The 9964-nt window shown below is 46.8% G+C and overlaps 1 long non-coding RNA gene across 2 annotated transcripts in view; it reads left to right on the plus strand.

Moving 5' to 3' along the window:
* LOC139035562 (uncharacterized) overlaps nucleotides 1-9160 on the plus strand; it is a 32761-nt gene extending 23601 nt beyond the window's left edge. For both annotated transcript variants that reach the window (XR_011488160.1, XR_011488159.1), the window contains 2 exons: nucleotides 7192-7304; nucleotides 8900-9160. This is a non-coding gene — a long non-coding RNA (uncharacterized lncRNA). The remainder of the gene's footprint in view (nucleotides 1-7191; nucleotides 7305-8899) is intronic.
* The last annotated feature ends 804 nt before the right edge of the window (nucleotides 9161-9964 follow it).

Consider the following 9964-nt stretch of genomic DNA (forward strand, 5'->3'; position numbering starts at 1 on the left):
CTACTGAGCTGTGGGTGGCCGTGTTACCCCGACTCTGGCTTTCCACTAGACCTTCTCTGACACCACATCCCAGTGGGGAGGTCGAGGGAAAGCCTTGTTACTATCAAGCAGGGAGGGAGTCTGAGTTCCCCACTAGACCTTTGCTAGCATGGGTGGGGGGGCGCAGTTTTTCTTTTTTTAATTCTGTGGTATTTGGCTAGAGTAGAATAGCTATTGTTTAACTGTTTTTTGTCTTTCTAGGCTGCCCCTTTGAGGCTTCCCTAGTGGCTCAGAAGATAAAGAATCTGCCTATAATGCAGGAGACCTGGGTTTGATCCCTGGGTCAGAAAGATCCCCAGGAGAAGGGAATGACAGCCCACTCCAGTATTCTTGCTTGGAAAATCCCATGGACCGAGGAGCCTGGCAGGCTGCAGTCTATGGCGTCTCAGAGTCGGACACAGCAAAGCGACTAGCACTTTCACTTTCAGGCTGCCCTTTTATTTGTCCTTTGACAAGAGAACAAGATTTTGTTGGGGCTTTCTTTTAATCTGTGGTCATTGGAGTTTCTGCGTTGTTGGTTTCTTCAGCTCCAAGTTTGGGATGTATGAAACATAACAAAACTCCAAGGAAATCATCAGTGTGTAGTTCCTGGGGTCATGATATCCCTAGTTGATCTGCTTTGGTCTGTCCACCTCTCAGAGTCTGCCTGCCATTGTTTCATATGTAATGTCCAGGGATGCAGCTCAACTTAGCGCGAGGAATAAGGGAATGCACGTCTGGTTCATCTTCTGGAACTAGAAGTGGACTTGAACTTTACTTTTAAGCTGCTGAATCCTTCCAAAAATATTGTAAGTGGAAGCCTAATACTTCAAGGAGAACAATGGAGATGTTTCAGTTGAAGTGAGGGTGGAGATCGCTGCCTGACCACTAGTTCCTGGGCCTTAGTAGTCACTGAAGTATCTCCTAGAGTCCAGGATGTCCATGGGGAAAACTGAGTCCTAAATGACCCTTCCTTTTCCTACATTCTGGGACATCCGTGGGGAGAAATTCCACACAGGAGGGAAAGCTTGAGGACTTTGAGTTATAGGCAGATTTTGGACAAGTAGGAGTTGACTACCGACCTCCCAAATGAGCCACTGCCTACTCACAGCAGCCACTTGCCCACTAACAAGCTTGCACTGGTCACCTTCCCTTCCTTGCCCACCTCCTGCACCGTCTTCTTGGTGCTTCCTGCAGTTATATCACTCAGTCATGTCCGACTCTTTGTGACCCCTTGGACTGCGGCCCACCAGGCTCCTTTGTTCATGGGATTCTCCAGGCAAGAATACTGGAGTGGATTGCCATATCTTTCTCCAGGGGAGCTTCCTGAACCAAGGATTGAACTCAAGTTGCTCACATTGCAGACAGATGCTTTACTGTCTGAGGCACCAGAGAAGCCCCTCAAATGAGCTACTTTTCCTCAAATCCTGGTCTCAGGGTCTTCTTCTGGGAGGAGTCACACTAAGACACACACACACACACACACACACGCTTTTGATTAATGTAATCAGTACTGTGTGTGTGAGTGATGGACTGACCCAGAAATGACAAGTAAGAGTGATCTGTCCCCCTTGCATCATCGTCTTCAAAGGGACAATTGATTAGAGGATGTTTTACCCTGAGGCCAGCCTGTTCTTTAGAGGCGCTGTGAAAGAGGGGGTGTTCTCTGGCTCAGGCTGAAGGTGGCTTCAAGTACAGGAGCCTGGATGAAGGAGAGAAACTTAACTCATTTGGTTAACAAGCATCTTGTTCCATTTGACTGGTGGGGACAAAACAGTTCAGCTATCTTTATAAGAAAGGGATTGGAGTTTGGACAGTCTGTGTCTGTTCTGTAATGAATAAACAGGGGGACATTATAAGTCCTATCTGAGTCACAGGGGGAAGGATGGTGATGAGCTATCTTTTCCAAAACACAAAGAGATGGGCAGGTGAAGGGGGCGGGGACTTCTTTGACTTTGCTGTTTTCCAGGATCACGGGTTTAGGACAAGTACAACATTTTCATTCCTGTCCTAAAATTTGAGTTGAGCCCTGCAGGAAATGTAAAATAGACCCAGCATTTCTCCATGAGGACAATTAGGGATCTTAGCAAAGTGGATTCCCCATGTGAGCTGCTCTCAGCTAAGCAGGAGCTCCCTCCAAGCTCCGTGGGGGTGGGCCGGGGCGGAGGACTTATCAGACTGAGTTCCCAGGCGGCAGCCCTAGCTCAGAGCTTAACTTCCCTCCTCCCATTCCCCTACCCTCCCAGCTCCCCGCCACCCCCTTCCCTGCCTGCCGCACAGCTGTTTTGCCAACATCGCTGCCTGATTATCTTTCAAGTGGCTTCTTGGAGCAGATGTTCCTGGCTCCTTGCTGCATCAAAAACAAACAGGCGCTGTGTTGTCATTCGCTCTCCTGGGGAAAATCCCTCTGCTGCCACAGATTCTTCTGCAGAGGTTCGGGGAGGGCTGTGAAGTCTCTCCATGCTGCTCCTTGCCAGGAATTTGCCTCCAGATGGATGGCAGCGGCTTTTTGGGTCTTCAGAGGTGTGTGTGGCCCCTTGGGGGCGTAAGCTGGGAAGGCATACTTGTAACATGGGAAAGAAATTCCCATGTAGGGGAAGCAAGGGTGGGCTTTGCTCCTGCCACTACCACCTAATATTATTTAACCTTTTTGAAAAACATAAACACCCCCTTCCCAACTTTGGATCTGAAGAATCCCCCAGGGATTGATCCTCAGTTGAAAATCTCTTGTTTCTGGTAGCTCCATCAACAAGAAAATGCTCTTGACTTGCTTTTATTTCTTTTTTCTTTTTGAGTTTTGTGTTATGAAAGCAATGGGTTTTTGCTTTCTGTTTTGTGAACATGAAAGTCTAATATGCAGTTGAAAGTATCCTTTAAAAGTTGCCTGTTTCATCGCTTATTGAGCATCAGGGTTCTAGGTGGACTAGGCAGCTGCTTAAGGGGTGGTCAAGGAGATCTGTGTGATGCCAGGAAGGCTCTCTTGCCAAACAGTGGCTGCCTTGCCAACCTGCTGTGTGCAGCCTTAGCCATTCACTCTTGGGAGGTGGGGCCCAAGAATATAGATCACAGTGGGCCCTTAGCATCTATATGGATGGCTGCAGCATGTAGATTGCTCTAAAGAAGAGGGGAGAGGCACCTGAGGGAGCATGCTTAGGGAGAGAGATGGGACCTACAGGAAGTTCTGCACTGTGTGGGCTCTTAGGAGTAGCGGGGCATCTGAGGATGCTGAGCCCAGTGGGAAGGTGGTGGGAAAGAAGCGCTCCTGGTATGTGTTAGCATATCTACTCCCCTAAGCCAGAGGACTCCAGAAGCTGTGACCAGAGAGGACAAAATCACCTGTGTGAAATGAACTTTAGGGTCTGTCCTCAAATGTTCCATTGACTTGGATACTAGATCTTGCTTGTTATGCATTCCATGCTCCCACTTTGTTATTGGAGTGTCCTCTTCATGCCCAGTCCACTCTGGTGTAGCCCAGTACCCCTCCCACCCCCAGAGATGTGTGCATTACCATATCCCACGGTCACTGTCCTGGGTTCATCCTACTCAGCAGAGCCTGCTCAGGCTCGGTTGATCGCCAGGTCCTGACGCCCCCTTCTCTCTTGGCCTCTGAGACACCACCCGCTCCTGACTTTTCTCCTATTTCTCTGGCTATCCTCTGTCTCCTTTGCTGGCTTCTCCTTCTTGATGTGCAAATGTACTCCTGTCTCAGTAATGGGGCTCTGCCCTCCACTCCTCGCCCAGATCAGTGTTTCACATGAGTTAGACGCCATCCAAACACTCCAGGGTTATTGCTAACCGTGCAGACTCCTGAGCCTCCATCCTTGGAGATCCATTTTAGTGGCCTGGAGGCCTAGAAATATGCATGCTCAACTGGTACCCCAAGAGATTACGATGCAAGTAGTTCATGGAACACGCTTTGATGAAGTTCTGCATTGCACGACTGCATATATGATTCATCCAGTCCCAAAGCACGCACAGTATTTATATGCTGACAACTCCTCAATTTAGACCTCCAGCTCAGAGCTCCAGGCTTCTATCTCTGAATCTGCTTAACATCTCTATTTGGACCCAACCTAAGCATCGGAGCCTTAGGATTTAAACGAGAACTTGATTTTCCTCCTTAAACCACCTCTCCTTAGCATCATCTCAGGTAATAGAACCACTGCCCCCCCCTCCCCCCCCGAAGCACCTTCAGATTGTCCTTTCTGCCAGCCCATCATCCAAAACATTGGCAAATTCCTTGGCTGTGTTTACAAATATTTCCCCAGTTGGCTGCATCACTTCCTGCATCTCTTCCCTTCTGGTGCCACTGACATTACTACCCTGTCGGCTGCAGTAGATGGCTGAATGGCCTCCCTGCCCTCATTCATTCCCTTACCCAGCCGAGGAGGAAGCAGGAAACACGCTGTAGTTACTGGTGCTCCCCTCAGTTGCTTCTCATTACGCTTAGATGGGACTCCAAACTCGCACCAGGCCCTCTGGTGTCGGGCCCCTGCCTGCCTCTTCCCTGTCAGTCTAGGACTTGCTCCATGAGCTTGGTTCGCCCTGATATTCTTTAAGCTTCCAGAACAGGCAAAACACTCACCTCAGGGCTTTCGTACATGCTGTTCCCTTTGCCTGGAATGCTCTTCCCTGCTCCTTCAGTTGTCTTCTGACTCCTCACGTTTTAGGTCTTAGGTTTCCTGACCTCCTTATTACGAATATGATGACACCCCTCCTGTTATTCTTTTTCTTCGATCTTATTATTCTTTTTTTTATTAAAAAAATAATTTATTTTATTTTTGGCTGTGTGCAGGCTTCTCAGTGCGGTGGTTTCTCTTGTAGCAGAGCACGGGCTCTCCAGTGCACAAGCTTAGTTGACCCATGACATATAGAATCGTTCCGGACCAGGGATTGAACCTGTGACCCCGCATGGACAGACAGATTCTTAACCACTAGATCACCAGGAAAGTCCTATCCTATTGTCGTTAATCATGGCCACCTGTCCATTCTTTCGTGGTAGTTCACACTTATATTTTGCAATCGTGTATTTGTTAATGCTTACTTATGTCTTTTTTGGGGTCTCTTTCATCAGACAGTATGATCTACAAGGGATGGGACTATGTCTATTTTTTTCTCACCTAGCAAGGATTAGCACCCCATAAATATTTATTGAGTGAATAGAGTGAATTTTATTTTATCCAGTTATATAACATTTAGTTAGCCCCAGTCCGGTTATTCTGTGGTACTCTCTTCTGTTCAGACTTGTTCTGGTGTCTTACACACTATTGTTGAATCCTCTTCTATATTACTCTCTTGCATCCTGGACTGGCCTCTCTGTTCCATTCTGTTCTGACCTGGTCTATTCTGTTTCATCTGCTTCTATCCTGTTTCACCTGCTTCTATTCTGTTTCACGCTGGCCTCTTCTGTCCCAGCCTGTCATAGTCTAGTTCAACCTTCTTTCATTCTGTTCCATACTGTTCTAGTCCATAGTTTTGTTTTTTCTCCTTGTTTTCACCTGTGCCATCCTATTCTTTTTCATTCTATTCCATTACATTCTGTTCCAATTCATTCCCTTTGCTCTAGTCTGAGAGTTTCCACCTCATTTTGACCTATTCCATTTCATTTTATCCCAGTGCTCCCTCGAGATTTCTGGAATACCTGCTTTGTGCTCAGTATTTTGATAAGGATCTATGAGATGATAAGAGAAGAAAATATCATCCCAGGCATGAACTAGTCCCTCTCAGGGGTGAGTGAATGGAAAAGAGGGGAGAGATGGCCATAGGGATCTAAGCTGACCCATGATGGAGAAGGTTTGGAGGATGCTGACACAAGAGAAATCAGGGCATGGTCCTGGGGGGCAGTGATACGCTGAGGACACCGGCAGCGTGTTGGGGCAGGTGGAGCGTGCCGAGTAATGTGAGATAAAGGGGCTAACCCAGAGGACGGGTAGTCTCCTCCCATGACGTGATCTGGTACTTTGATGTTTTCCAACAAGAGAACTCCCATAGTTTGGCAATGATTATTGGGGCACCATCTATCCCGCGGACACCAGGAGAGGCAGTGTGGTCCTGTGGATGAGAATTCTTGGGTAAATTGATTAGCTTTCTGATTCTCAATTCCAATTTCAGTGAAATCGGGATAATCACCCTCAGCGTGAGTTTTAGGAGGATGGATAGCCTATACTCGTGTGCAGAGGGATGGGTAAGCATTCAGCCCTGCACCTGACCCATTGTAGGTGCTCAGAAAATGCTTGCTGTCTTCCACCAGTCCATCCCAACTCTACTAGGTTAGCGTTGAGCCTCAGTTTCCCCAACAGTGAAATGAGGACCATGTGAAACAAACATGAGGTATCAGTTACTGTAGAGTTACTATTGCTTGGAGTTTGAAGGGACTAGATACATAACCAAAGTTTGTGGATCAAAGGATTGATTATGTTGATATCAAAAGCTCCCTTACACCCACCATAATGACACTTAGCAGACTTAGCTGGGAAGACATAGGTGCTTAATAAACACCTCTGACTTGAAGCCAATGCTGAAAGAACCTGAAGAGTGGCAGATGGGTAATACCCCTTCCAATGCAGCCCAGACAGGGGAACGCTGGGGATGAGCTGATGAAATTCACACCAGACCTCCAAATATATTCAGAATCAGGGAATTAGGAGACAACAGAGGAGGCTGCCAAAAAGAATTTATCTCTGAAGTGGAGCTTGGGGAATAGCACTAATATTTTCGGAAATTGAAACTCCAACCATGAAATTGCCTATCATTTATCATACATGGTCTCTCAAAGGGGAAACGGAAAAGTGTTTAGTCTTATTGCTTTTTAAACACATGATTGCTGAGCACAGTCATCCGGGCTGTGGCTTTAAGAGATGATGTGTCTGAAAATGTCTGGCAAGGAAGCCTGTCCAACCTATCGCGGGGCCCCTCTCTGCAGGCTCTCCTGTGTCAAGAGGCCTGCACACTGAGGGTCCCACTCACGTGGGCTTGAGCAGCTGGGTGTGCTCAAATTCTGACACATGTAGAGACCCCCAGTCTTCTCAGATCTTCCCCAGCTCCTTCCTAATGCCCAATCATCACATCACTGTTCAAGTTATTAATGCTTGAACCCTTTGGAAGGGACCCGTGTTTATTTCCTCTTCTACCTATATGCTGAATTTGACGACCAAATTTCTCTCTTTTCCCTAGACCCATCAGGGGTTTTGGACCCCTACGTGCAGCTGACCCCTGGGCCTCTCCATCCGAAGCATCCACACTCTCATCAGATACGGCATGCTTGACTGTCGATACCATCTTCTCAGGTAAGTTGTCCAAGGCCGTAAGGCTGCAAGTGAGAGCGTGAGCTTCTTACACAGGTCCTCTGGTGTCCAGCACCAGGTTCTTTCTTCTGAACAGAGAAGGGGCCTGGGATGATGGCGTGCAATGACCGAGAGTCAGAGGTCATGATCTCTTGCTCTTGTTCTGCACCACACTACTGCTTTCTGCTCTAGCACTTGGATGGGCCCTGGGGAAATGGAGGTATTTGTGAGGTAGTATTTCCTGGGACTCTACCCCCATCCTGCCCACTGCAGTCTTGCCCATGACTTTGAACACCATCTCTGTGTTGGTGGCATGCAGACTCCCACCACAAACCAGGCTTCTCCCCAGAGCTTGGGAGCAAATTGCCAGCTGCCTCCTGGAAATTCTGGAAATTTCTGCTTCTGGAAATTCTAGGGGCACTGAGTGAACATGTTTTTTGGGGAATTCTAAATCCCACACTGGAGATCTTCTAGACCTTATTAACTTCACTCCCCCCAGAAAGGCTTTCCGGAGTTAGGTTTTATTGATTTTTCTCTTACATTTCTTCAAGAATCATCGCCGCAAGTGGTTATGTAATGAACATGTCCGTGTACAGTGTTAGTTCTTCTACCTTTGTAGAATAAATTGTCCCTTATTCTGTGAATGCCTCTGGTAAGAATTTTCAAGGTACATGTCTGTTATAACCAGCCCTGGGCAGAGATAGGAGTGGGTGGATTTGATATCTCCTGAAATATTTTTCAATAAAAATCTGTAATATTTTTTCATTCATTAAACATCAAGATGTAAAAGTTTCCCTTTAAGTCTTGGTTACTAGTAAGCTCAGAACTTAAACAAATATTCAGTTCTAGTAATTTTATTAGCCCACACTGCAGTACCTATTTTCTGTCTTTCTGTACATTAAAAAAATTATGGTAAAATAGACACAACATAAAATTTACCATTTAAACCATTTTAAAGCACACGGTTCAGTGGCATTAAGTACATTTATACTTGGTACAACCATCACCACCATCCATCTCCTGAATTCTTTTCATGTTCGTAAACTGAAACCCATAATCATTAAACAATAACTCCTCAATCCCCATTCTCCCCTGACCCTGGCCACCAGCATTCTTCTTCCTATCTCTATGAATTTGACTACTCTAGGTACCTTGTATCAATGGAATTATACAACATTTGCTCTTTTGGGACCAACTTGTTTCACTTAGAGTAATGTCACAACTATAATATCTATGTAGTCAAGAGTCAGAATTTCCTTCTGTATTAATGCTGAATAATATGCCATTGTGTGGGTATATCACATTTCCTTTATCCATCCATCCATCCACTGATGGACACTTCTGTCTTTTGGCTACTGTGAGTAATGCTACTATGGGCCTGGGTGTACGAGCATCTGTTCAAGTTTCTGCTTTTATTTCTTTTTTGTCTGCATCTGCACATGATTCTCCATTTTCCATTTCAATAGCTGTGTTGACTCTTCTCCTACTGAGAGAAGAAACAAATGCTCCTAACCTGTATTGAGCAGCACATTGCACTTGGCACAGTTCTAAGTTCTTTATGTTTTATCTTCTGATCCATTGTCTTCTCTATTTTACAGCGGAGACATTGCTTCTTTTTGGAAGAGGGCAGAGTGACAATGATAGCCAAGCCATTGACTGACTAATCAAGCTGCTTCTATGTTCTTGTTGCTGACTCACACCTCAGCCCAGAGCTGTATGACTCCCTCCACATCATCACTTGATGGAAAGTGCTCTGGCAAAGGTCACCAGGAACCACCACACTGCCAGATTCAGTGGAAGGCTCTGGTCCTTCTTTATTTACCATTGATATATTTAAAAATTCATTTATTTTTTGCTGAGTCTTTGTTGCTGTGCATGGGCGTTCTCTGGTTGAGATGAGCAGGGGCTACTGTTGATTGCAGAGTGCCAACTTTGCATTGCAGTGGCTTCTTCGTTGCAGAACATGACCTGTAGAGCCCATGGACTCAGAGTTGTGGTGCATGGGCTCAGTTGCTCCACAGTATGTGGGCTCTTTCCAGACCAGGGACTGAACCTGTGTCCCTGGGATTGGTGGGCGATTTCTCAGCCGCTGGACCACCAGGGAAGTTCTTGCCATTGATGTTGACCCCACTGACCACCCACTGTTCCTTCCCGAACCCTATTCCTGGTACCTGGGCTACCACCCTGTCCCCGTTTCCTCCCTGGCTTCCTTTTCTCCTCTGTTTCTTTATCGGATCCTCTCCCTCTGCCAGTCCTCAAAGCTGGGCACTCCCCGTGGCTCTGTCCTGGAGCTGCCGCTCCTTCCACTGGTCGTGGCCTACTTCGGTGACTCCCTGGTTATCCTGTCATTGTGGTCGCCACCCTTCCTTGTTCTTGGCTCCCAAACCTCTCTCTCTTTAGTCCTGGGTCCCACCCTGGGTGTCATACTTACGTCTCCACCCTCCAGTCTAGTGCATTTCTCCCCAAATGGGCCACAGTTAACCTTCAACTCAACACTCCCAAAGTGAGGTTCATTACAGCACCCCCTGCCATCGCCCCATCCTAGTAAGTGACACCATCTACCCATCTGCTTAAGCCACCAACCAATGAACCATATTCCGGTTTATCCCTCTACCTTACCAGTCTGACATCCTTGGTATTTCTAAAGCCACGCCTTCTTCTCT

Source organism: Odocoileus virginianus, chromosome 6 (assembly GCF_023699985.2).
Source record: "Odocoileus virginianus isolate 20LAN1187 ecotype Illinois chromosome 6, Ovbor_1.2, whole genome shotgun sequence".
NCBI classification, from domain to species: domain Eukaryota; kingdom Metazoa; phylum Chordata; class Mammalia; order Artiodactyla; family Cervidae; genus Odocoileus; species Odocoileus virginianus.